The sequence below is a fragment of the Numida meleagris genome, chromosome 25 (genome assembly GCF_002078875.1).
Source record: "Numida meleagris isolate 19003 breed g44 Domestic line chromosome 25, NumMel1.0, whole genome shotgun sequence".
Classification (NCBI taxonomy): Eukaryota; Metazoa; Chordata; class Aves; order Galliformes; family Numididae; genus Numida; species Numida meleagris.
In genome coordinates this window covers 3,170,350-3,196,455 of record NC_034433.1, presented here as the reverse complement: position 1 = coordinate 3,196,455, position 26,106 = coordinate 3,170,350, and the positions used below count along the sequence as shown (strand labels likewise).

At 45.6% G+C, this 26,106-nt stretch overlaps 1 protein-coding gene across 3 annotated transcripts in view; it reads left to right on the top strand.

Moving 5' to 3' along the window:
- Positions 1–26,106, top strand: part of PLXNA2 (plexin A2) — a 351,337-nt gene that overhangs the window by 51,354 nt on the left and 273,877 nt on the right. For all 3 annotated transcript variants that reach the window (XM_021377558.1, XM_021377559.1, XM_021377560.1), the window contains one exon: positions 7,696–7,839. The gene's annotated coding sequence lies outside the window, so the exon portion shown is untranslated. The remainder of the gene's footprint in view (positions 1–7,695; positions 7,840–26,106) is intronic.

Below are 26,106 nucleotides of genomic sequence, written 5' to 3'. Positions count from 1 at the left end.
AAACGTGAGGGGCAAACAGGGAAGCTCAGCTCGTGTTGGCGTTGGGGCTGTAGAAAATGGGTGCCTGGAAAAATGCTTGAGTGAAGAGAGGAAGAGCAGGGCTGCGTGTTTTGTGCTTTACCACCTGATAGCAGCACTTAGCTTTGAATTTTCGTTTGGTTCAATCGCAGATCAAGGCTGATAAGCAAAATTTAAGGATACTCAAGTGTGTGGCCGTGAAGGAGGAGCTGTAATTTTTCTCCTCTGAGGTCATGCTCGTACACCTTTGTGCATACCCAGCAAGCAGTGAAAGAAACAGATGCTTTTTCTTGCGATTTCACTGATGTTCAAGATACTATTTTTAGATGCCCTTTGAGCCAAAAAAAAATCCTATAGAGGATAAATGCAGTTAACTACTTTTTTTTTTTTCCTGAATGGGAAATATCTGCATGCCCCAGCACACAGTCTGCCACCCTCCTCCAGCTGTGAGGACAGCATGAAAATCACCTGTGATTTTGTTTTCAGGGTGACCGAGCAGTCTGAGCTTTCAGTGGCTGCAAATGGAGCTGCACGTTCCCACTGTATTGGACAACGAGGGGTCTGTGCCCCGCTGCTTTGAGTGTCAGTGCTTGGTGCTTCCTGACTGTCACTGAGAACTTTGCTTTGGTGCCTGCCTGATTTGGAGGAAGGCCTGGCATCCTGCAGAGCACTGGGGAAGCTTTGTGCTAGAAGTGGTTGAACGATTCGAGCCCCTGTGTGAAATCAATCTTAAAGTCTTTCCACTTCTTCCTTATTCAGTCATACAGGTTTCTCTGCACTTTTTCTCTTTGCACCCTCCCCCCCATTGCCTCTCCCTTTCCCGAGTGTAGGTAGCCACACATTTTGATTGAGGTTTAATCTCCTTTCTTCCTTCCTTTGCAAACCCACCTCCTCCCGCGCCGGGGGCGATCCGTGAGCTCAAACGCATCACAAATCAACTTGACAGTGGAGATCTCCCCTGGAGCCACAGCACCGCGAGTTATGCTCCTGCAGATTTGCAGATAGAGAGGGTGGGGTGCATTTTCCACATAAAACCCGGGAGCATCTGAATGGAAGTAAATTTCCATTCCGCTCTTGCCTTTGTTTCCAACTCCTGCTTCCTGCAAAGCGAATCCCCAGCCTGGGGAGGATGCCCAGGACAGTCCGTACTGCAGCGTGGCTGGGAGGAGCGCGGTGTCCGGCCTCGTGCATGCAATTGCCACTGCGCTCTGCGGTGCTGCTCAGGATCTCGGGCTGCTTCAAAAAGTTGAACCGACTCCACATGCTGGCCATTGCTAGAGCTATATAAGGAGTCGTGTGATTTTGTTTTTAACTTCTTTCTCAGTGTTAGTGGTATGGAGAGGTCGTCAGATACCGCTGAGCCATCACTAACGCAAACCGGTGGCTGTCGGACCTGAATCAGCAGCTGCACTGACCTTAGGCAAAGGGCTGATATCTTGTTTGAGGGAAGGACCAGGTCTCTCTTGTTTTTATCTGTATGTTGTTGCTATTGCAAGGAAAAGCTAGAAACTAGCCCTGGCTTGTGCTGCTTTTTCGGGACTTATTCCGGGTGGCGGCAGAGCCTGCTTACGCATTCTCATGAGAACAGACCAGATATGCCATGCAAATATCAGCATCTCCTTCCTTTCCTTGAAAGCCTGACTTCCATCTGTGAGTTGGTTAGAGTGCTCGCCCGAACATTTGCTCACCTGGTCAAAGTCAGCAGAATGCTCCTAGGGCATACACGAGAACCCCTGCATGGCTTTCATTCCAAAAGTTTATCACCATTGTGGCTTCAGAAGAAGTTGCTCCTGTCTGTATCAACAAAATAACATGGTTGGAGGAAGGCACAAGAAAGAGAAAGAAAGGAAAGGAGGCCCCTCCTGACCATCTTGTCAAACTCCTTTGTGTGAATCTTTAAATGTCAAACAGAATGACCAGACATTGCTGACTCTGCTGCTGATACTATAACTTTTGGAGGCAGAGTTCTCTCAAGTGCATAACCTCTCCTGCAATCCAGGGAAGTGAAACTGCTCCTGTTGTCTGGATTTGGCCAGAAGTTGAGCGCTTACCATGTTTGATTTATTGGTTTTGTAAAATGCAAAGTCTTTAATGTTTAGCGCTCGGAGCGCACTGTAATTTTAGCTACATTATTACAGTCGTTGACCAACGTATGAATTATCTTCAAAGGCTTTGAGTTCCTCTTTGCAAGCTTTCCCACTCCAGCTACCAAGTCAACGGAAGCCAGGGAGGTCTGTTCTTTCAAGGAAAGGAGCAAAGTGTCACAGGTCAAATGCATAGGAATGGCCTGGAAACACAACGTGGAGAAAGCACAGGAACTATTTGTTAGCTCAGGAGCCATTACAGCACTCTTCACAGTACGTAATTTTAATGTCTGATGAATGGCTTCTTAGAAATGAGTTTAAAAGTCCCAAAATCCCAGAAAAGAAGTGGCTATTTTAAAAATATCCACCCAGCTAACTGCTTTGCTGAATGCATGGAATCCTGGAGGCCAAGCTTGGACATGAATGCAAGCATCTCTCCAGGCCATGCTGGAATCAGCAGCACTGCAGAGAATGTCTGTGCTCCTTGTCCCCGCACAGCATCTGCTCACAGCGCTCTGCCTTCAGCAGCTGTCACAACTATAGCCATTCCCACCAGAATTAAAGGCATTTAAAGTCATTTTTGGAAATGGCCTGGGCACAGCCTACTGTAAAAACGAGATGGCACAGAACTGATTAAATAATATTTATGCAAATACAGATGTTGTTAGGGCGTTGTTTTCTTCTTCAAGATCCAGCTTGTCAAAGACTTTTTTTGGCTAAGTGTCAGGTTCATTGAGCTCTACTGAGCCAGCAGGAGCTTGATGTAGGGGGGCAAGTGCCAGAACCCCACAGAAACTCTTCTCTGGTGCATCTCCTTCCCATCTCCCACCCATAGATCTTGCTGCTGACTCCTTAGTGTCCCGCTGACATCCTGGATTTCCACTTTTCGCCTCCTCTTGTGCCTTACAAGTCCTGTGTTGTTCTGTCTGTTCTAAAGTAGCAGCTGCCCTGTGTAGTGATGTTTTGCCTTTTGGTCCACCCGTCGTTCACTTGTCGTAGAGGAATGTTGGCTTTGCTAAAGGCTTGATGGTAGGAAATTGCTGACAGGTGCTGAGACAGATGTTTGCCACAGCCTCGGGACATACAGATCCCTGCACAAAGAGGGATTCAGAGGCTTTGAAATGATTTGGGCGATAGTTTGAGGAATACTTTTCAAAGACATTCAAGTGACTCTACCAGAACGCCTCTCTCAACCTCAGTGCGTCGTGCTGATCCGAATTACACTCTGCATGGTACATTCTAGACTGCGGGGCTGATGACTCCCCGTGTTCACAAAGAGCAGGGAAAGTCCTCGGTGTCCTTAGTCATCGGGGGAAATATTTGCGTAAGTGCTCAGAGCTGAGCATGTATTTGCCTGTGTTTTTATGACGCTTTGTCTGAATATTCTCTTAAACAACAGTCCATTTGTGGAAGTGCTCCGGCAGAGTGTACAAGAGACACGATGACTCGTGGGGACTATTGAAATGAATTCCAAGCCACGATTTGAACAAATGTTTGCAAATTCTTTTCCACAGTATTGACACAGTTCTGATCTAAGCTTCGTTAGCTCAGCAGATTCATTTCTCTGCTCCAGTACCTCGCTGGCCAGCTGGAACCACGGAGTATTTTCTTGTGGCATTTTCAAGGGGAACCCTGGGGAGGGTTAGCTCCTTGCTGAGGAGAAATGCAGCAGTGGTAAAGCACGCATCCCTCCGCGCTGTCCTCTGCTGATGAGCCCCATCTGGAACGACCACTTCTCGTGGCACTTCTGCCAAAAGCCATTTTGTAACCTTCCAAAATGCAGTTTGAAATTAAAAAATAAGTCATCTTTTATAGGCATGTACAGTTTTCATCGTGCATCCTGTCTATCGCCGGTAGCGTGACCGTCTTGGAGTCACAGCAGTGTGCTGAAGGAGACACAGAAAATGTCAAAATGAAAAATGCTTTTTCTCTGCAGCTTGGAAGGAGAGAAAGCAGCTCCTCCGCAGGAACAGGCCATCAGCGTGCGCCCTATGGACACGTACGGTTTAGATGGCAATGAGTCCTTCTCCCTGCACTGTGTACATTTCAGACTTAGTTATTTCTAAAACTAGCTGGAACACATCGGTTATAGTCCATGGAGATGATTTTTTGCCATTTTTAAATGGTTTTAGGTGCTTTCCTGAAATAGTCACTCATAATGCAGCGTGGCCTAGGGCTTGGAGCTGATCTCACCACGGTTGCACTGGCAAAAGTCCACTGTCTTCGGCAGTGTTAATATTGGTTTGGGTTTTACCATGCTGTGAATAAGATCAGAATGTAGGCCTGATGCTAGACTAGATAATGGTATGAAATGAAGTCTGCATGCCATCAGGTTCTGGGGTATGGCCTTGCCTGTGTAAATCCCAGCGTGTACGTTTGCTAAATTCCAGGCAGCCCTTATTCAAGTGGATCTTCTGTAAGTGGATCTGGGCAAGGGAGTAGTGGGGTTGATCTGTACAATTTTCACGCTTTTTCACGTTTTTTTTTTTAAATGGAAAATGTGTTTTTTAGGTGAACATTTGATTTGGTTGAGAACCCGGTAAAGCAGAAAGGTGGAGTGTGGTATTTATTGTCATTTGTCTTTTCTCTGAGTATGTATGGTCTTGGGCCAACAGAAATACATCCCTCGGTGTGTTTTCCTTTGTTATTTTGTCCATTCTCATTAGGAATCGCATAACGTAGTTATGAACCTCCTGAATCCCAGCTGCCTGCATTTGAATCTAAGTCTTCTCTTCCCATTAAATACTCAATTGGTTCAGATTTAAGCTTCAGGCTTTGGCCCTTCTCTGCCTTCTAAAAGCATGCTTTAATCTCCTGAAAACCACGAGCTCGATAGCTCCTGGGTGCTTTAATTAAGTGAAATGAAAGATGTTAATTTCCATAAATAGAAGAGCTTCCAAGAACAGCACCAGAGCTCCAGCCCAGCCACCCACCCCAACGCACTGTGAGAACGACCTCAGCCTAATTAACGCTCCCTGAAGGAGGGAGCAAGGGTGGCTTGAACTTTATCCCAAAAGATATCTCCGATATGATAATGAGAGAAAGAGAAGAGCGGGTTTCGAGTGCCCTGCCAACGTGATAAAAACCAGGGAAGATGGAAAGCACTTCTTTTATCTACCCAAGCAGATACATGGCACCCACCACAGCCCCGAGCCCGTCCCTTTGGCCAGGTCGTGATTTTGAGTCAATACAGACATCTAGTGGCCAGAGAGCTGGAAGCTGCTTTGTTCCCTGGGGGAGCTGTGTCCTTGCACCATCTTCCTTTCCTTTTCCTCCGTATTTCTTTCTTTATTTACCTTAAGGAAGACGAAAGCCAGATCTCGACGTTGATCCTTATCTGCGTGCAACGTTTCCTTTGGTTCTAATTTGCCTTGAGCTTTATCGTGGGAACACCAAAATGAAAATTCAAAGCTATTTTCATAGAAATATGGATCCCTTTCTGGAAACTCAACATTGCTTGCTTTTTGCTATTGAAACTGATTTGTGCAAATCAAAAACTCTGTCTGTGCTGAGCAAGTGGAGTTCAAAATTGCTTGAAACAAAGCTGCTAAAAGACCGAGACCCCCAGGAAGAGTAGGCGTAATTCTGAGATGGCACAAATGATGAGCTGATACTGGCGTGCTTACCAAGAATTCTCCTTGTAGCAGCAGCAAAAAGCAAGGCAGGAAGCTTCTTGTTCAGTCTGGTTGCATTGGCTTTTTCCTATCCAGCACACCTGCCCCTGCTCCCCAAGAACGGATGCCAAGGTGCATCTGTTCTCATAAGCGGAAAAATATGATTCTCACATTCATTGTTGTAAGACTTGAAATCCCAATGCGACAATGGAATTTTGTTTTGGCAGCCAGCGTAGTATCTTTGGCTACTTTCAAGTTGCAAAATTAAACCGTGTCATCTCTGCTACCTATGCAACCGTACCGTCTTTGGCAGCAGCAGAGGATGCATCTGCTCTGCAGAATCTGGAATCCTTATTCATGCTGCTGAAGGCAACAACTGAATTTGGCAAGGAGTGCTCCATCATCAAAATGCAGAGGAGCAAAATCCCAAGTGCTTTCCCTCTGTGCTGTAGAATGTTCTTTTAAGGTGGGATCTAGATTTGAATAGTAAATCCTCCCCCTCCCCCCACCCCGGTTTGGAAGTATTCACACAGGTTGTCTCAAGGAAAGGGAGAAAACAGTGAACGGGATGAACTGAGCCTGGGGATGTGATATCAGGGCTCCAGCTAAAGCGTTAAAATTCTAAAAAACACGATATCAAACCAGTTGCTAGAGCAAATCGAGCAAATTTATTGTGTGGCTAGTGTTTATTTCTTCGTACTAATGAAATGGGCGTTTTTCTCCACTGAATGGAATCACAGCTAACTGAGTAGCAGTCAGCCCTGCGCCCCGGGTTCAGATAAACGTTGCCTTCCTAATGCTTTGTAGAAATGCAGAATCCATTAGCTATCTTCAAATGAGATTATTATTTTTTAAATTAGTAGGATCTTAGTTACAGACAGCATTTGTGCTGTCACACAGACTTTCCTACTTGCTTAAGACGGGGAGGGGAAGTTTATTTTCAATTAATTCACGTGCCGATAGGTTTTATGGTTTGTTTTTGCATTTCAGAAATAAATCTAAGTTTCTTATAGGTGAGTAAACCTGTCTTTGTTCAATTCATAATTTTCTTTCTCATGTGCTCATAGAAGGCAGCAAGTTACCCCGCTGGTATCCATTGATTAATCTCAATGAGCCTTACATCCTGCAAAACTTTTTTTATTGCAAATCTGCCTTTGCTTTCGCTCTGTGCCTCCACCTAAAAACCATTCTGCACCGTTCAGCGGTCCTACGCTTCCTTCTGAAAATAAAACCCCAGTTCTCTTTCCATAATTCTCGATGCTCCCAAGCTTGACGATGGGTTGCATTAGCATTTCCTCCAGGTGACATTAGACACTGGGGCTCAGGCTGCCTGCTGGCGAGGGGACGTGGGCGCTTCCCCCACCAGCACTCGGCCCCATACCCAACCGGGACCACTGGGAGAGAGCTCACAAAGCAACCAAAATTAGGGGAGTTAGGAGGGGCAGGATGGAGTCCGTGGATGAGAAATAAACAAAGTGATGCGCTGCTGCGTCGTAGGAGAATGGATTTATGGGTTATGACATTCCTAAAATATCTTTATTTAATAATGAAAACTTCATTATCCAGCCCTGTGCCGAAGTGTTGCCATGGGCCTGCTGCAACTCCCTGGGAAGATCTTTCATCTTGACAGAAGTTCTAAATTACAGCATTAGTGCTCTAACGGAGAGGAAGTTATGGCCTATTTTGTCTGTCCAGGGAAATGAGACACACATTACTATGGAGCGGGTTATTGAAATCTAATCACTGAGAATATTAAAAATAGGGTAGCAAAAAAAATAGTCTGTGTGAGCACTGGGGACAAATTAAGTGATAAACCTTGAGTGTTTACTGGAGTTTCATCATTTTATGAAAAAGTAATTCATCTTTATTACAGTTGAGGCTATTATGTTTCACATCATTAAGAAGGCAATGCATGGAGACCCTTAAGCTAATTTTCAATCCAGCTATCAGAACACATTATGTTTTTATTTTTATCACAGGTACTGCAACATCCTCTGTGGCTGCGTGTTCTGACCTCCAGAAACATTTCAGAATGTTTCAGAGACAACTAAGGAAAACCAACTCGTGCTCTCCAACTGATCATGAGCACCGCGTGCGCTTGGGCTGCTGGTCCTGATGTCCAGGTAAGAAGTCTGTTATTTGGATTACAGCCACGGCCCTAGACTGACCCTATGCAACACGGCTCAGGATGTTGAGTTTGGTTTTAATAACTGGGGGTTTGTGCGAGTCCTTCTTCTGTTTTTCTTCACGCAGACTGGATTTTGCTTTGCGTTTTGGCAGATCCAAACCCATCAGCTCTGCAGCAGACCCAGGCAAACACGTGCTGCTTTGTATCGCAGTGTATTCCAGCTTTCCCAAGAGCTGTGCTTTGGGCTATGCTGAGCCATCAGACAAGCTTCCTCCGGCTGCGAGAGCTTTGGCCCCTGTAGCTCCCTGGTAGCTGTGTTCCCAATGTTACTCCTCTTCGCAGAGCAGAGCAGAGGGAGACATGCAACAGCAGAGCTGGATGGATGCTTTTGGGAATGCTCATTTTAGCTTTCAGATGGTTTGGCTGAGTTACTGTCCCTCTTAGTCCAGGTTCCAAGGTTATCCCAGTGAAGCTGTTTACTAGCAAAAAGCTTTGCTAAAAGGGCAACATTTAGATAAACGCTTGAAACCGTTCATAGGAAATGAATCTGGAATTTGTGGTTGTAAGTATTCCCAGCAAAATCTCAGTGTTTGGATGAGAAACTGCTCCCTGAGGAACTCTGATCCACTTACGGTAGAATTTCAGCATCTGAAGTGGAAGAGATGGAACGAAAACGGGCAGCCCTCAGGCTCTTTGCTCCAGTAACTCAGACCCAATCTCAGGTGCCGGCTGATGCAGAGCACCTTTGTGCACACAGCTTGTTTCTGAAATGCATTCCTATGGGTAGGGTGGGGACCTCTGCTCCCAGCAGTTCATGCATCGCCCTCGGTTGCCTTCTCAGCACCCGCTGCTCGGGGCTCCCTGCCACATTGTTCCGCCATTTCATGAGGAAGCTGAGAGCGAGGAAAGGTGTAACTTCATGTAACACCGATGCTGTGAGTTCAGTGAGGGCAGAGCACCCTCTCTAGCACAGTGCTGGTAGGACACTCTGAGCACCGGGGGTGGGGGGCTGGCCTCCCTCCTTGCCTTCTCCCTGCTGCCTCTGCCTCGTGCAGGTGTAGCAAGAAGGTGCACCCAGCTGCAGAAATGGCCTGTATGTAAGCAACAGCAGAGGCCGTTGTGTAGATGGCGGTGCAAGCAGATTTGTCGTCCGATAATGGCTCTGAGGACAGGGAGCTGTGGATTAAGGTCGGTATCTTCCAGTGTTACAAGTGGCACCAGGGGACAAGGCTGAGAATTGTCTGCACGTGTTCTGCAGACCAAGAGGAAGTAATTGCTAGGAACGCCTCGGTCAGGAGTTTGAAACAGAGAACAATATCGCTGCAATAAAATAGAAACGCAGTAAAGAGAATATACTGCTCCTGGTATCTGGTTAATCAATGGGCTGTGAAGAGGCTGGGGTGATAAACTGACTATAATCAGAGCTAATTTTATGCAACAGAATATGTTCATAAGATTAGTCTATTTAAAAACAATTTGAACCGAACTTTTAAAATGCAAAGCTGTTCTGCACTACTCGGTTTCAATATGTACCTTAAAATAGATGAGGAAGGCAGAAACTATCACACGTGTATAATTTAAACAATATCATCAACCAAGTATTGATTGCTAAGTAATGTACTTATTAATTAATAGATGTCCTCTTGTTAAATACATTTGTCAGAGCTTTTCTGAGGCCATTTAGTAAGATAAATGGTGGCTTGTAGCGCAGTACTTTGTCATTAAATATATGTCACTTTAGAAAGAAAAGCCAAGACGTGCATTTGCTGGAGTGCAGCACAGGGCGGTTGGGCATAGAGGCTGCTGGAGAAGGGGGTGGTGCAATGGAATAACCCAGCAAAGATGAGTCAAAAACAAAAAGTTGAGACACCTCTCAGAGATCCCCCATATCTCACACGTCAACTTTTGCTTCTTGGTTCCGATTATCAACAACCAAAAAGCCCTCACTGTGTTCTGTGTTAGACCAAAGAAGACTCCCAAACACATCAGAAGCCCTAAAGTTCCTTATGTTGCCGCTCTAATTTATTATAATACTATATTTATAAATGCCACTGCAAAACCAGTGGGAAGAAAGAGGTGGAGTCCTAGGGAAAATGTTTGCCGTGGATCACCAGCTGATTCCTGCAGCAGTGAGGAAGCAAAGGAAGCAGCCATAGGGCAGCGACCATCTCCAGCCCGTTACTGTTCACCTACAGGTTTTCTGAGCTCTGTAGCAGTCTGTGAGTGCCCTCTCTCTCATTCTGTTCCCTTAGCAGGCTGTATGCTCATCCCGCAGTTATCCTTTACCCCACCTGCAGTCTTCTTGGTTTTATTTGCTCCTCAAAGGCAGGTTGCAGCCCTTCAGTAGGCACCAAAATGTCTTCAGTTCCTTTCCTACGTAGATGATTTCCTGTCTCCTGTTATTCCTAGGAAAGCTGATAAAACTTACTGCTGACAATTCCTGTCTGTGGCAGGCAGAGGAAGCTCTGCTTCGGTTGGGAGCCAAGCACCTGTTTGTTCCGTGCCGCGCTGTCCCGCTCACACCGCGTTCCCCGTGGCCGTGCTTGGCATACGGAGCAGATCTCTGTGAGCTTGCACATCTCACATGCACGCCGTATCCAATTTTCTTCCCTCCTTCTACTCTCTTGTGTGCTGAGCAGACTTTTTCGCCGACTGCTTGATTGATGGATATTCAAAAGGCATCTTTATGAGCCCTGTAAATAATCCCTTAAAGGCTTTTCTCTTCTTGGTGTGCTATGAGATGCCTCTTGATGGGTTCTCCAAGCAGCAGTCCTTGCTGCCCCTCTCAGCCTGGTCACTGTTTGAGCGGTATCTGTCCCAGGCCAGTGGCTTTGGGGACACCTCAGGTACAGGACCGTGGTGCTTTGTTCTCAAAAGCTTAACTTGGCTTTTTTCAGCTGGCGTATAGCATAAGCATAATTTTGACTGGGGACAGGGTGGGTGTTATGTGATGTGGAGAGAAATTTCCTCCTCTGACAGGAGGTGTTGGCCCGCCTTTTTGGGGTCTGTATCCTAAATCACTGCTCTGTGTTAAGGCACGTGTAGGCAGTTGCAGCCGAAATGGGTCCCCTTCCCTTTTCAAACTCCAAGACTGTAATTCTAGCTGACACGGTGTGAAATTCCTTATTTTTTTTTCAATTATTGCATGATTTGTGGCGTGATCGGTTTAAAAGAAACTTCCCTCCCTATGTTTTTATACCCGCTGAGTTCATTGTTTGCAAAAGAAGCTGTCGGGGCAATAGAAGAACTGTGCTGCCTTCTGAGCATTGTACCTGGCCGTGAGTTTTACAAGCATCCCACAACCTCTCTTTCATCACAGCTTTGATTAATTTCTGTCTTTTAAAGCGTACGGGCTCTTTTTATGAGAGCCACTTTGCTGTTTGCCAGTGGACAAAGAGACCTGAGTCAGAGTGGGCAGGCAGGAAACAGCAAGACGAATAAGAGATGGAGCAGGTACGCATGAAATGTGGCATCAGGTGTCACTTTTGTTGGGGTAATTGAACAGAGAGATTTATGACGCTGATATTTGTTTCCTTGAGTGCTCCCTTACCCTGCTCAGCAGCATTAACAGGCCTTTGTGTGGAGCAGAAATGATTCCTCCAGCCGTGTTACAGGTGGCGTAAGGGGACTTTGCACCAGTGCGAATCCGTCGGTATGTATTCAAAATAAATAGATGTGCACATAAAAAAATAACCCCTATTATTACACAAGGATGCCGTGGGAGTACCAGGGGAATGGCTAGAGTAACAAAACTTGACACTGGTGATAATAAAAGAGGGAGCGAAAGCAAAGAGATCACCCCAGCCTGCTGGGTTTCGAGTGCTTAATCAGAACTGACTTCTACTACTGCAGCTGCAAAAGAAATGTTTCTAGCCTCCCATTAATTTCCATACAATAACCCTCTAATGGGGGAGTTGCTGGGGAGAGGAAGGCGATCAATCTGCTGTAATGACACACTAGAGACTGAGGGAAAATGCAAACTTGGAGCAATTTCATGGCAGGTGCAACCTTGGAAAGTACAGCCATTTTTCTAAGTTAATTTGTTCCCCTGATATGTTTGAAATCCATATTTGTACTTTAAAGGTCTAAAACGCAAGATGATTAAAAAATATAACCAGATTTTTGTAAGCTTTTCAACTGCATCAGGTGATGTATTAAAGGCCCTCCTTGGAGCGAGGGCAGCTGGATATCTTTTATCATTTGCTGCCAAAAAAGGATTGTTTGTCCTAGCATTCAGTTTCTGTCTTGAGCCTTCCCGTTTACCTCCCTGGTGCTCGTTCCCCTCACAGCTGAATTGATCTCCATTACTACAGGATGTATTAAGAGTAATAATAACGGTAACCGCGATAGCAGTAATAATTACCGCTCTTGTTACTGTTAGTAATAACAGTCCTATGTAATTATAATGATCGTTGTGTGTGGGTAGAAGTCTCAAACTGCTTAAATGAGTTAATTTCTGACGCGTTTTGGGTGCCTGCCTCTTTTGCAAGTTCCTGAGAATTCCGGCTATGAGCGGTGGCAGGACCTGAAGCCCTCACCCAGGAGCACCACGAAGGTGCAGGCCTCATTTCATTTTGGGTCTCATCACCATTCACCATTTTTCCATTCAGCATTTTTGTGAGGCTTGCGTTGTTTCGAAGGGCCTTGTGGTTTTGTAGTGGTGTAGAGCAGCTTTGGGGTGAGAGCGAGCAGCCCAGTTCCTCTCTACGCTGTCATTTGGGCTTCTGCGAGCCACCCTCCTTTCTCCTGATTGCTACTTTTCTTTTCTTTGCACTTAAGAGCTACAGGCACAATGGTAGAAGTACTGCAGTTTAAAGCTCTGGGAAGTGCAGGGGCTTTGCATGAGAATGGGATACCCTCTGCTCAGAGCTTTTGTGCTTTGCATGGTGCACCCACCTGCACCGTCAGATTTGTGTCTTTCTGATGCAGCCCTTTGTGGGCTGTCAAAGGGTATGCTTTTTTACATGAAAAGATGCTTATTATTCTGCCGTGATCCCGCATTTACTTGGTGCTTTTGGCATGTGGAGCAGCTTACTGTGATCAGTGACTATTCTTACATCCTGGTTCAGATCCCATTCTAAATACATGCTATTCCCGAACTGCCCCAGTTTAAAAAGTTCCCTCAGTGATGCCTACAAACTGGCTTACGTGCCTTGGTTCTTTTCCTGCTGCCCTGCTGGGCTTCCATTAGCCTGCTCAAGGAGATAAACAAAATAATTGATCATCTAAACGAGATTGCGGGATTCGTAAAGGTTCAATTATGTCTCCCTAAGTTTGATCTCGAGTTGGTGTAATGAAGTCTCTGCCTAATTCTCAGTACATCATCAAAATCAATTTATCGGAATCAGCTGCTACAGAGGAGAGAGCAGAGTAATCAGAAGTATGAAGCAGCCGCCGTGAGAGGAAAGGCTGAACGCAGCAGAGCTGAAATGACAATCTCCTGTTCTGAGTAATTTCTCTACTGATTACAAACGTAATTTGAGGGCTGGGAGTTCCCCGGGGCTCCTGCAGCTCCCGGGGAACGCTCGCCCTCCATCAGACACTGCGCTGTCTTCTCTTTCTCGGGTAGGTTTCAAAGCTCATCTCCCCATTGGATGACAAATCCCTCACTGTCCATCCAAAGGTAAGGATCTGGAAAGGGCAATTCAATTTCACAGGCCGTAAAGTTTTATGTCCACTTCTTGCGTTTCTTCCCTTTTTGTTTATGATTTCAGAAAAATCTTTAAGCCCGCAATCTGTATTTGGCCTCTGGGCGTCCGTGAGGCAAAACTGGATTCCCAGCACTTGCTCACAGAGGAAAGCATCAGCAGAACACCCTGCTGGGTTTGCAGCGCGCGTTCTGCAGGTGGGAGATGGGGCTCTGGGATGCACGACGGCAGGAGGGAGGGCATCCTCGGGGCTGCCCGTCCTATCCCCGCCATCAGCTCCAGACCGCTGTTCCGTCGCTTCCCAAGTCATCTCACAGCAATCATGCTGCCACTTTAAAGCAGGATTTATACACAGGAATCGGTGGTATTGAGAAAATCCAGCTGCTTCGTTGCACCCTTTCGGCGGCGAGGTCTGTCGTTTTCCCGTTGAATCCCTCCTGTTTCCTTTCTGAGGATGGCTCCATGCATGTAGACGCCCAAGATTAAACACAGGCAAATACTGTGACATTTAAAAAAGCTGTAAATAGAATAACTCATTTTACCATCTAGACAGGAGTCTCGAATCTGACAAGTACACGTGGTTCTCTGGCTTGCTCATATCATTACTCTTCACCTCTGCTCATAAACTTCCACCTAGAAAATAATGTAATTTAATTAGAAACGTGGAATTAGCCTATTGCAGTCACAGTCGGTTAAGCCGAATCAGTTTGTAAGTTCCATTGTCATTGGGGCTGAGATATCTGTTACATTAGCAGCCTGATTTTACGTGCGTGCTCTGAGCGTGATTGCTGTTCAGGGACCGGCAGCGGGAAGGCAAGGGAAGGGAGGACGTGAAGTCTGCACGGCGACCTGCAGCTCCCTTCCAACCCAAGGCACTCTGTGCTTCTGTAATTCTGTGATCAGTTGTGAGGGGAGCAGGGAAAGTCGGACACCAAGACCCTGGGGTCTGGCAGGATTTTGCATGGGAGAGACACCCATTACATCACCCGCCATATGCTCCCGTTGATTTGCTTCTCTGCTCTCCAGCCACTTCCAGTCCTCCATGACCTCAGGGCTTTCTGTTGGAACTCCCAACGCTCCCTGCACGTCTGTGGGACCTCTGCACCTGGAGAAGGGCTAAAGGACTGTCATGGGGTAATCCTCTCTGTGATGGGTTTCTGTATTAACAGCATGCGCAAAGGAAGACCGTAAGGACCTGTGTATGTCTAAAAAAATAAGTACAATTAAAGCTGTCTTGGTTTGCAGTTCACAAATATTTCTGAAGGCAAATGGGACAGGAAGGGTTTAGCCTGCAAACACTTACTTGTCATGCAGTCTGACTGGGGCTTTTCAACATGCTTTGATCCTCTTCTGTTTTTTTGGGTTTTTTTTTGGCCCAGGCATTAGATAATGCTTTAGAAGCCATTAGAAAAAAAATGTGACAATTGAAATGCTTTGAAAAAAAAATGACAGTTTGATAGTCTAATAATAGCCCCTAAACTGATCTGGAGAAGATTTTTTCTTTCTTTTTTTTTTTTTTTTTTGTATTCATTATGTACAGTGTATTTCAAAATGTCCTTTTCTCTCCAGCAAATAACTTAACCCTTTCAGAGATCTGGGAATGTGAAACACATTGATGGTAATATGGGCTTCTCTAACATATTGGTACGCTCACAGGTGTACATGCACCATAAGGAGCTGGTAAAAGATGCTGTGATGTAGAAAGGGGAAGGAATGGAGAAGGTGGGGATGCCTTTGGCTGTATTCTTTGAGTAGAAGAAGGCTGGCCACACAGGGTGCTGCTGGCAGTGAGGACATGGTCTCCAGGAGGACATTTCTCTGGGGAGGAAGGATGTCCTGAAGGGTAACATGGGTGGGAGCCCACACTTCATTGCAAGATCTTGTTTTTGCAAGATCTCACTTGGCAGCGATAAATGAGCAACTTCCAAGCCTCAGAAATGATTAATTTCTCACTGGAGCTGTCTCTGAGGCTGTCACAGCCTGACAATCCTGACACAAGTGTCATTTATAATGTCACAAGTCTATTATACATAAATGTCATTACACAATTACTCTGAGGATGAGGAAAGGTTCGCTAGGGGAAGAGCGTCTGATATTAAGTCAATTATATATCTTAATGTTATTGTTCGCTTGTCCCCCCGCATACGATGACATTGTCTCTGATTTGTTCGTTTTGCGCAAATTAGCAATTATTTACTGCAGTTATACTGCTAGGCAACCCAGGTAGGGTTGGTGTCATGAAGCCTCTGGCACAGCCCTGTGCACGTTGCCATGATTGATATCAACACGAGGATCGCGGTGCTTTGATAATGAGTCCTCTTGAAACGAGGCCTCCTCTCTTGGTCCCCCCCCACGTTTTCCTGCGTCCCTCTGAAAAGCAGCGGCGTCTGGGTGAGACGATAAATCCTCCATGTGGTTCTGATAAAGGTGGCTTGTTTTAATGAGGGTGACTTTTTGTGCCGCCTAACAAAAGCGGCTCTTTCTTGTTAGAAGGACTGAGGAGTTCAGCGAATTCCCCTGCGCCGCACCTCAATTATCCCTTAAAATTGGCATAAATGTAGCCTTCATTTAGTTCTAACAGGCTTTCATCCTCCTTGGCCCAGACACAAACAAGGCTTATGCTGGGGCTGGGCATACTGGTGGGATGGGAATGCATTATGCATCAGAAGGTGCAGTGATGGAGCTGCGAAGGAGAAGGAGAGGTCTGGGACCGCAGCAGCCCCGTGAGCTACGCTCTTGGTTTGATCCGAGGGCACTGGCATCAGCTTGGCTTTGCGAGCTGGAAGTGAAGCTGCCTGCCAGGGTACAGACCTGGTTCTGAGGGCGCTGCAGGATTTTTGTGCTGGCTTCAGCAAAGTGAAGCGCTCTGTACTGCAGTCTGTGCCGAGTTACACATAAATACAGAAAAAGGCCACCGATTTATATGATAATCCTTCAGATTTCTACCAAGTCAACGGAGATGAGCATCAGGCCTTTTAAATTTCTCCCTTTGCCTGTTTTCTATTCTGGGAAGCTATTGTTCTCAAAGGGACATCTTTAAAGCAAAAGCTGGTAGAATAATTTATTTGCGAATAATTTATTCAGTGATTGATGGGAAAAGCTGCTGAATAAATAATTCACTGAATTCTAATGGAACATCAGAGATGGTCGAATAATGAAAATGTTTATTTGCAAATAATTTATTCAAAGAAAAATGCTGAAATGTATCAGCTCAATTATTCTCGGTCGTAATTCAGTCATTCCCACCCAGCCCACTGTGACATGTTGTACAAAGATGCTTCTTTTTCAACTAAATGAAAGCTCCAGGTAGCTGACTCGTGTTTGCTCCAAGTGAGGGGCTCTGATCTGCTCTTGGGAAAGAGAAGTCATGAGAAGTTTGGGTGAGATGGACCTCGGCCTTGAGCTGAAACTGGAGTTCAAGCTGTAACTCCAGTTGTGATGGCATTTTCATTTCTTTCTTAGACCTCTCTCACCCTTTATTTATTGTTATTATTAGCAGCAGCTTAACGATCTGAAATCCTCCTCTCTGGGAGTGTAGCTCTTGGGCATGCTGTTCTCCTGCCCTCCCTGGACAAGATGGGGAGGTAGGGACAACGTGACCGACTTTGCTTTTTATTGTTAAAGCTTTTTTAAAAAGCTTCTAGTCAGACGGAGATTCATGTTCTGCAGCGAGGCTAAAGATGGTGTATCTCTTGTTCAAGCTGTTCTGCTTATGTCTGGTTTCCATAGTTTAAAAACAAGCCTTCAATTTGCATTAACTGCACAGTGCTTCAGTCTCAGGTGCAGATCAGGTCATCTTGCCTATCCTTCACTGCTTTATCATCTTGTTTTCTCCATTTCCTCCTGTGATATATTGAACTAAGCGACATTTTCAAGAGCAGGGACACTAAATCATGTATGCTCTGTATGCATAATCCGGTCCCGAATGCTAACGAAGGCGTCTTGGCAAAAAGAAGTTGCAGGAGAGACCTTGGAGTCAGCTGGGACACATGTAGCAAGAGGCAAAGAGAGAGCAAGAGAGAGCATCCGCTATTGTATTTTCTGTGTGATTACAGCCATCCATATCGGAACCAGCTCAGAGTTGTTTTATTCTCCAAATGTTGGGCTGTATTAGCGCTGTCAGAATCCCTGATGTATCACCTTGCAGGGAGTCTAAATGCTTGTCAGTGCCTTACTTTGCAGTTTCATTCTGGGTTCAGAGCTGAAAGCGCAGCTGAAGTGAAATCTTTTCTCTGGATGCTGATAGAAATGTAAGAGAAATCTCAATTTTAAAGAAGTATGAGGGGACTGTAAAAATGAATCTTTTGCTAAGGAGATCAACTCGCCCTATTTGTACCAAAAAAGGTTCAGAATGAGGAGCTGATAATGCAGGCTTTAGTTTGTGGGAAATGAATTAGAAAGATGCGATGGGAAAGAACTATTTCATTTAGTTGTTTCACTGGCATCTAACTATAGCTATACTGTAGCAAGCTAAAATATTATTTAAAAGTTAATTCATATTTTTAGCATATAATTTCCAATTAACTTGCTGCAGTTATCTTGTTAAATGTCAATTAAATCTCAGAGCATTCCTCAAAGGTTTCCTGTATTCATAAAATGTAATTATGTAGCTATTGCTCATGTAGCCTTTATTACTAGTATAATCTACAGCTAAATATATCTTTTACATACTCATTATACATCACTAACTGCTATATTGATAATCAGTAATTGATTTGGCACAATGAATCGTCATGTTACCTTTTCAAATGTCAGCTCTAAACAGTTAGAATTCGAAGTTCTGGCCCCAGCAGTGGGTTGTGGGTTTGGTGCCTGCTCCATGCAGTTGAGGTGGGGGCTGTGGGCTGGGGGCTATGCTGTAAGTGCTCCTTCTGCCCCAGCTTTGTTTTTGCACCAGCTCGCGTGCACAGGACCGTGGAGCAGGGCTGCACTGTGCACGTGAAGGTACCGTGGGTCCCCTTTTTGTGTCCTCCAGAGCTCCAGCTTTGCTCCATGGCTGAGTGGCACTGGCCTTCCTCTTCTGACGCTGGATTAATTACAACTAAACAATTAACAGAAAATACCCGAAACCCCAATTAGCTGTGATCTAAAACAGCGATGATCCAGATGGAAAAAGGAAAAAAACGGAGGCATAGAATCTGAAAAAGCTGGAAAGGCCTTAATTAGGTCTGCATACTTGCTGCCCAGCAGTTCCTGGAGCTGATAGACAGTCTCCGGTCTCAGCCAACCTCTGCTGCTCCTCCCTCCCCCTCTCCTGTCTGAATAATATTTACTGATACATCAGTGTTATTTGGAGTTTGGATCTTCCCTGTCCCTTGCCAGATTCATACGTGTCTGTGTTGATATGGATGTTATTCAAACAACGATCATCTCCTTCCCTTGTCAGTTTATATTGCACGTTTCGCATAGCGCAATCTTAGCAAAGCAAACGAGTATCATCCTCTGCTTTTTTCCATTTGTGGTTTTTTGCCTTTTGCTGAAAGTGGTATTCAAATTAAACCATGCTTTGTTTTTTTTTTTTCCTTCGCTCTTGTGTTTCCTAAGGCAACAAATTTTATGGATGTGGGAAATAGAATCGATATGAAGTTGGATTGTCCTTATGAGATCCTGTTAATATCCCAGGAGGGCAGGCTCTGTAAATCAGGATTAAGGAAAGGGAAAATTACCGAGGGGAGGATTCTTCAGAGGGCTGTTTGTGTGCACATCATGGACAAATATTGAAATGTGGAAACGTAATCCAGGGAATCCAGGGCTTTGTGTAGCTTTAATTGAAACAGTTTGTAACCTTCATTCTCTCCGATCTGAAATGACTCTTTATCTTCCCTGAGTTCGTATGGTGGGCTCTACTGCACATCAAGTTCATAAAATATACAAAAATTCAGTGCTGCTTGGAGCAAATTCATATCCAGTGAAAGGAGAAAGAGATGGTAATTCATATAATAGTGCTGGGAAATTTGGAAATGAACAAGGTGAGAATGCCAACGCTGTGCAAGTGGCGCTGTGGCACCACCAGGTCACCTAAATTTTGTGCTAAGACCTTCGAAAGGCAAATGGCAGACTTTCTCAATTAAGAGTAATTTGTATTGAAATACTGAAGACAAACTTCCAGCTCACTCCCAGCATTCCCTGTCTGGAGGAATGTCTGCTTCAATCACGCTCGCGATAATTCCACGATAGCGCTGGTTTCATAACTGAGCTCTCTTCACTGGAATTCATTAGAAATAAAAACTTAATTGAATTAAGGTGTTAATCCATGCGGAGGCAATTGCAAGTGGTGGAGATACTCTGTAAGAGAAGACAGTTCTGCTGATTGCAGGGACTGAACAGCTGTGAGCCCTGCTCCTGCTGCCCTGCCAGGTGTTGCGCTGACCTCTCACCCGTGGTCAGCCTCTTGTTCAGGAGGAGCACTGAAGCTGATAGGGAGGAGAAACCGTGGCAGAACACATACAAAGCTCTCTGACCCAAAGGCATTAACTTCCCCATTCTGTATTTTGGTTTTCACAGGAGATTGAGAATGAAGTATTTACTTCCCAATGAAACTCAATGAAGTATCTTGGAGCTTGCTTGTGTTTTGCAAGATGCAATTGCAGGTCTTGGTAGAATGACAGTGCTGGGAGAGCTGGGGTTGTGGATGGAGACTGAAGTGACAGAGAAGAGCAGGGGCTGGGAGAGGGCAAGTGGAGAAGGTCTGAAGATGACGCGGACCAAGTAGCTGAGATTAAAGCTCCTAGAGTTCTATTTCTATCGCATGTGGTTCCATTTCACCTAATTCACAGTCTTGGCAGTTTCCTTTTTTTTTTTTTGATACTCTCATCTATTTACCAAGCTTGAGGAAAAAAAAAGAAAATGGAAATTCTGTAGGTTCCGTGTGTGTAACAAAAATGTGATGCGACATATTCCCTCTGAGTATTTTCAGAATAAAAAGGCAGAGAGAAATCGGATAAATGCATCAATAGAAGTCAGCTGTCTGCCAAAGCGTGTTTTAAATATCAAATTTGAATATAATAGTATGCACAGTTTCCATATCAAATTATGACATTATTGGCAAAGACTAGAAAGTGACACAACTCAGTCCTCCTACCTTCCGAGATTACAGATGAAACAGCCTTAAATGGAATACAAAGCAGTTGTGTCATCGTATGCGGGCTTACAGGTATTCATGTGGTTCAGGCAAAGGGAAATCCAAATGAAGGCAAATGAATATGTTTTTCTTTAATATACTTTTTACTGGGGGGAGGGGGCGGGGGGTTGCTGGGTGATAGCAGTGCTGCTTGCTGCATGTGGCTGAGTGGTTTGGGTCAGACCAAGGATGTTGACTTAAATGAACCCAAATTTCATTTCAGCGACTGTTAAAAAAACAATAATAATTCTCTGATAGAGTACTCATAGAGTACTCTCATAGAGTACTGGCAACCTTGCCCACAGCAGGGGTGTTGAAATTAAATGATCTTTGAGGTCCTTTTCAACCCAGGCCGTTCTATGATTCTGTGATACTCCCAAAAGACAACAGCGTGTAGACGAGAGTCAGAAAACTGTGTACTTAATACATCACATACTGTTGATTTTTAAAGTAATAAAGCAATAATGAGAGCAGGAACATCTGGAAGCCTGCTGTGAAACAGTTATTGTTTAAATATTAATGATCTGGTTTTGTAACCATTGCAGTTAACACACAGATGGAGTGTGGGCCCTTAGCTGGGCCGTTTGGCCTAGGCCGCAGAGGGAAGGCCTGTGGGGTCGGATGAGCTGTGCCTTTCTTCAGACCTATGGTGGCATCTTCTCACTTCTCTTGGCAACATTCTCTCCTGGAAGAGGTGTTGTGATGAGCACAGCACTTTGGGGAGGGCTGCTGAGAGGATTGCCCCTGTAGTGCACTCTGAAGGTGATGCAGGCGGCTGAGGAGGTGTGACAGGACGGTCCTCGTGGAGCTTTCCCTGCAAATGGCAGAGTGGGGTCAGGGCACCTTGAGGATGCTGGGACAGAGGAGGAAAGAAGGAATATATTTTTTTCTCCTAGGCCTAAGAAATATCGCTGTAATTTTGCTTCTTGCTTTTGCTGCTGTTCCCCCTTGACAGTTCCATATAGCTACGGGGTGTCTGTCAGTGGCTCTCATATATGCACAGACAGACACACACTCTGAGGGAATATTTGTTAACTATGACTATTTGAGGCGAAACAGTGAGGTTCTGTGCTGAAGAAGAATTTTTCAGTTAGCTGCCTGGGGCACCAGACGTTTTAGAATCAAAATCTGGAAAGCCAAGTCATTATTTCTGTTGTTTTAGTGCCTGCTTTTATTCTTTCTTATTGACAAATGTTCCTTAACCCATATTGCTGTGGGTGGTTTCTTTTTCCACATTTGCACTATACAGAACTGTTCAAAAAAGGAAAAAAGAGACTTTTTACTGAGCAGCCTTTGCCATGTCTCCCACTCTGTGTTCCGTCATCGGTTTCTTTCCAATTCCTGCCTCTGCTTTGGACTTGCAGTCTATGGACATAGACTCTGAAGTCTGTAAGCTTCCACAGGAGATGTGAATGGAAAAGATTTGGAATGAATGGGAGCAGGAGGGAAAAGTCCTCCTCGGCTTCCTGTGATGAGGTCTGCGGGACCTGTGGGAAGGTTCTTGCTTCAGAGCCCAGGGAGCAGATGCAGGTCTTTGTGCTCGCATGAAGGCCCCACTGGGAAAGAGCAAGGACCTGAGTGTGGCGGAGGGACAGCTCTAAATGGTGGTTTGGATGTGTGCATTTATGCAGACTTCCAGAAAGACAACCAGGGCTGTGGAGCAGGAGTCTTCTGTGCCGAGATCCCTTCAGGCCCCTGGGGGTCTCCTGTGGCCATTTGAGAGATTAATAAAAAAACTGAGGAGGAGAAAGCATTCCCTTCCAGCAGCAGGATGAGTGGGAGCCCCTGCATGATCCCCCTGCTCAGCCCCAGTGCTCCATGAGCCTCACAAACCAGAAGGACACTGCTGAGTTCAGGGGGAGCATTCTGTGTGCCACGGTGGGGATGGAGAATGCTCCTGAGATCAGCTCTTCTCAGCTCGAGAGCCGCTGGGAAGGCTCTGAGGAAGGAGAGGTTTTCAAGGAGAGATAACAGCTTTTTTTATTAGCTGCACTAGAAGTGCACAGGCAAGGTTTTTGGTTAGACAGCCCTCTTAAGGCATCTTTCATGCGCTGCAGGAGTGCCAGCTGCTGTGTCCCTCACTGCTTGTTGGCCACAAAACCCCACAGTCCTCGAGGCAAGGAGCAGGAGCAGGGCAGGTTCGGTGTCCTCTCCTGACGTGTTGCAGGGATCGGGTGGGCAGAGGGGGCTGAAAGCAGAGCTGTGAGCAGCAGGGAGGGGAGGGAGCCCTTGCTCTGCCCTGGAAGACAAATAGACACGTTTTTTCTCCTGGATATCTTAATCATAATTTTGTTTTCCATCATTATGGGTAGCGTTGACAGACACTTGATGAGTTTGAATCATGCCCAGTGGTTTCCCCAGCAGTTCCTCTTGCCGATGTGCTGTGGCTCAAATAGGCTCAGTCTAATTTAGGGAGTGAGGCTCAAAAAATTGCTCCATAAAAACTTGAAGGTGGAGTCTGACAACAGAAATAGTTCTAGATCCTGAAATCATTTCTTTCATTAGATGAGGTTTCAGACTGCTCTATTTGCAAATATTATTTACTGTGGCATTTTATTTGTACTCTTAATGCTGTTTGATTAACCTGCCTTCTGACTGTGGAAGTAGATGTCTGACGGATGAGCAATGTTGTAAAATGAAGGATATAAACTTGTTTACCAAGATGATATGGAGCCTTTGCAGCTCTCTGTAGCCTTTTTGCTTAAGGTTGAGCCTAGACAACAATGTAGAGGATCTCCATCTAATCTCTTGGACATCAGCTCTTGGTGGGTCCCACTGTGTATCGGGTGGGCTCGCTGACTCCCAGCACCCTGTGGTTTTCCCCCTCTGCTGACAATAGCCATAAATAATAATACAGCTGCACAGACATCATTCTGACAGTGCAGAAACGAGTAACGACGTCGGGGCTGACAGCTGGGCTGTGCGGAGCTGCGCTAGGGGGGGCTCTGGGACAGCGCAGCACTGCCTTCAGCATCAGCCAGTGTTTAAGTCAAGTTCTTAAGTTAATATCTCGGTTCCTTTGAGTCCTTCCATATAGCCAGTGACACACAAAGCAGACAAGCAAGGAGCCCACCTGTGGACATCTCTAAGATGGGTTTCCCCACTGCTTTAGTGTGTGACCCTGGGGCACGCCGTGTCTCTTTCTGGGGGGAGCTGAGCTGCTCCGCTGGTGCTCAGAAGGTTGGTTTTCCTGTGGGAAGTTCAGGGATCACTGCAACTTACAACTAAGGAAGATGCTTTGTGCAGCTGTCCATTGTTGTGCCCTAAAACACTTTCCAGGTCTGCAGACATTATCTATGACATATCTGCTGCACGGTTCATCGCAGTGTTTGAGATCACAACAAGTTCTTGCTCAGCAGTTTTGGGGAGCGTCTTTGACAACCATCACAAGGCAGCAGATGAGAAAGGTCTATGTCCTTTCTCGGCCTCTTTCCCAAGCTGCTCTGCACGGCTGCTCTGCACCCTCAGAGCACCAAGCCGAACTCTTTACCTGCTGAAGTAGGACAGGAGGCTGTAATTCATTGCTGGAGACCTGCGCAGAACCCCAGCCTGAAAACAAACTCCACAGAAAGGGTTTTTTTCAGGCAGGTAAATCAGGAACGAAACTTTTTGGCAAAGCTTCTGGAATGAGCATGAACCACAGGAGAAATAAGAGCAGGAGGGAGAGGCCAGGTGTGTGGGAGCTGGGCTGCAGCTCTGTCCCTGGGCATTGCTCATGGCACGCATTCCAGAGCTGATGTTGTCTGCTGCAGGAAAAGACAGCTTTAATTGTTGGCTTATAATAAACCAGGTACAACATGCAAATGTTGTAAATGTCAAAAGGTTCCAAAATGGGAGCAGCAGACTTATGTGAGGATGAGCTGTTTTATTTCCAATTGGATAGTTACTGTAATAGAAATATTATAGTGACAGCCGAGCTTGCTCCCAAGCCTAATGCATTTTCAACTTTCTGGTGCTGATTTCAGGAAATACAGCTCCTGTAATTTGCATCTGGATATCAGGAAATGATGCATTCTGACAATATTTCACCTAACTCTGGGGGCAAACGAGCAAAAATAACTCACACCAACAGATTTACAGGTAAAATTCCTTTTTATTTAACAGGACTCCTATAGAATTTGCAGTTTTCTGCTTTAGTCTGGACTAGGGTCCCTGGGAACAACCAGTGCCTCTCTTGAAACCCTTGGGGTGGAGGGGGATGGCTGAACTGCAGGCACAGGACCAGAGCGGCTCTGAGTTTCCAGTCTTATCTTCTCCAGAAATATAACGAAGGTCTCTTTGCTGTTAGTGACGGATGAGGCCAGAGCACTGCAAAGTCAACCCAAGTGGGAACGTTCTGTTGGAATTGGATAACTGTAATTGTTCATTGTGGGTGTACAGTAAATGAACTTTCACAGCTGTGAGCAGCGGCTGTCTGGAAGTCCGGCTGTTCCGGGAGCTTTAGGAATTTATTATACGCCGTTTCCATTGATACCTCATAGATTTAAGAGCAGGTGGTTGTGAAAGAGTCACCAGGTGCTGACTGCTGGGCTATCAGTTCCTAGCTCTGTCTTTTAGAAGTGTTGCCAGCAAGTAGTGAGTTTGAGTGTGAAGAGGGGCAGGACTGAGCTGGTTGTGGTGCACAATCCTTCCTGGTGACGCTCCCAAGTCAACAGTTTAGTTTCATTATTAGAGGAACATATATCAGATGTCTGTGCTTTTGCTGAGTTGTTGCTTTTTATTCTTGCATAAATAGAAAATATACAGTTTTCAGAGCTGTCAGTCTGGGATCTACAATGAGCAGTAAAAATAAACTTAAAAAGTAATGCTCAGGCAATTGGAAATGATGGTGCTTTGATATGGTTTTCTCCAGCCAACTTGCAACCTAAGCAAAATTATACACAGCTTTTGCCAAGCTTAGGATTTCTAAAATGCTTTGATTTCTCCTCCTCCTCCCTGCATTATTCGGTACTTTGTGTGCAACCACAGCAGGTGTCACAAATGTAATGTGTGTAGGAACAGGGGACTTTAAATGGGAACATGACAGACATCACTGGGCTTTGAAGGAAAAGTAAAGTGGTATGGGGGTGTGATGGGGGGAAAGTAATCTGCCACTCTGTGGCAGGGTGAAGGCTCTGTTAAGCCAGAGGGGCTTTGCAAGCAGTGTCATTCGCCAGTGGTACTGCTGAGTCAGAGAAGAAAGGTACAAAGAACTGCTTTTGGATCACATCGTAATGCAGAAATTCATTACTACATCTTTTATTGATGCTTCCCGTTCCCCTCTCCCTTCCCTTTCTCCCTCTCCTTTCCCCTCTCCTTCTCCCTTCTGCTCTCCCTCTCCCTTCTCCTCTCCCTTATCCCTTCTCCTCTCCCTTCTCCCTTCTTCTCTACCTTCTCCCTTCTCCTCTCCCTTCTCCTCTCCCTCTCCCTTCTCCTCTCCCTCTCCCTTCTCCTCTCCCTCTCCCTTCTCCTCTCCCTCTCCCTTCTCCTCTCCCTCTCCCTTCTCCTCTCCCTC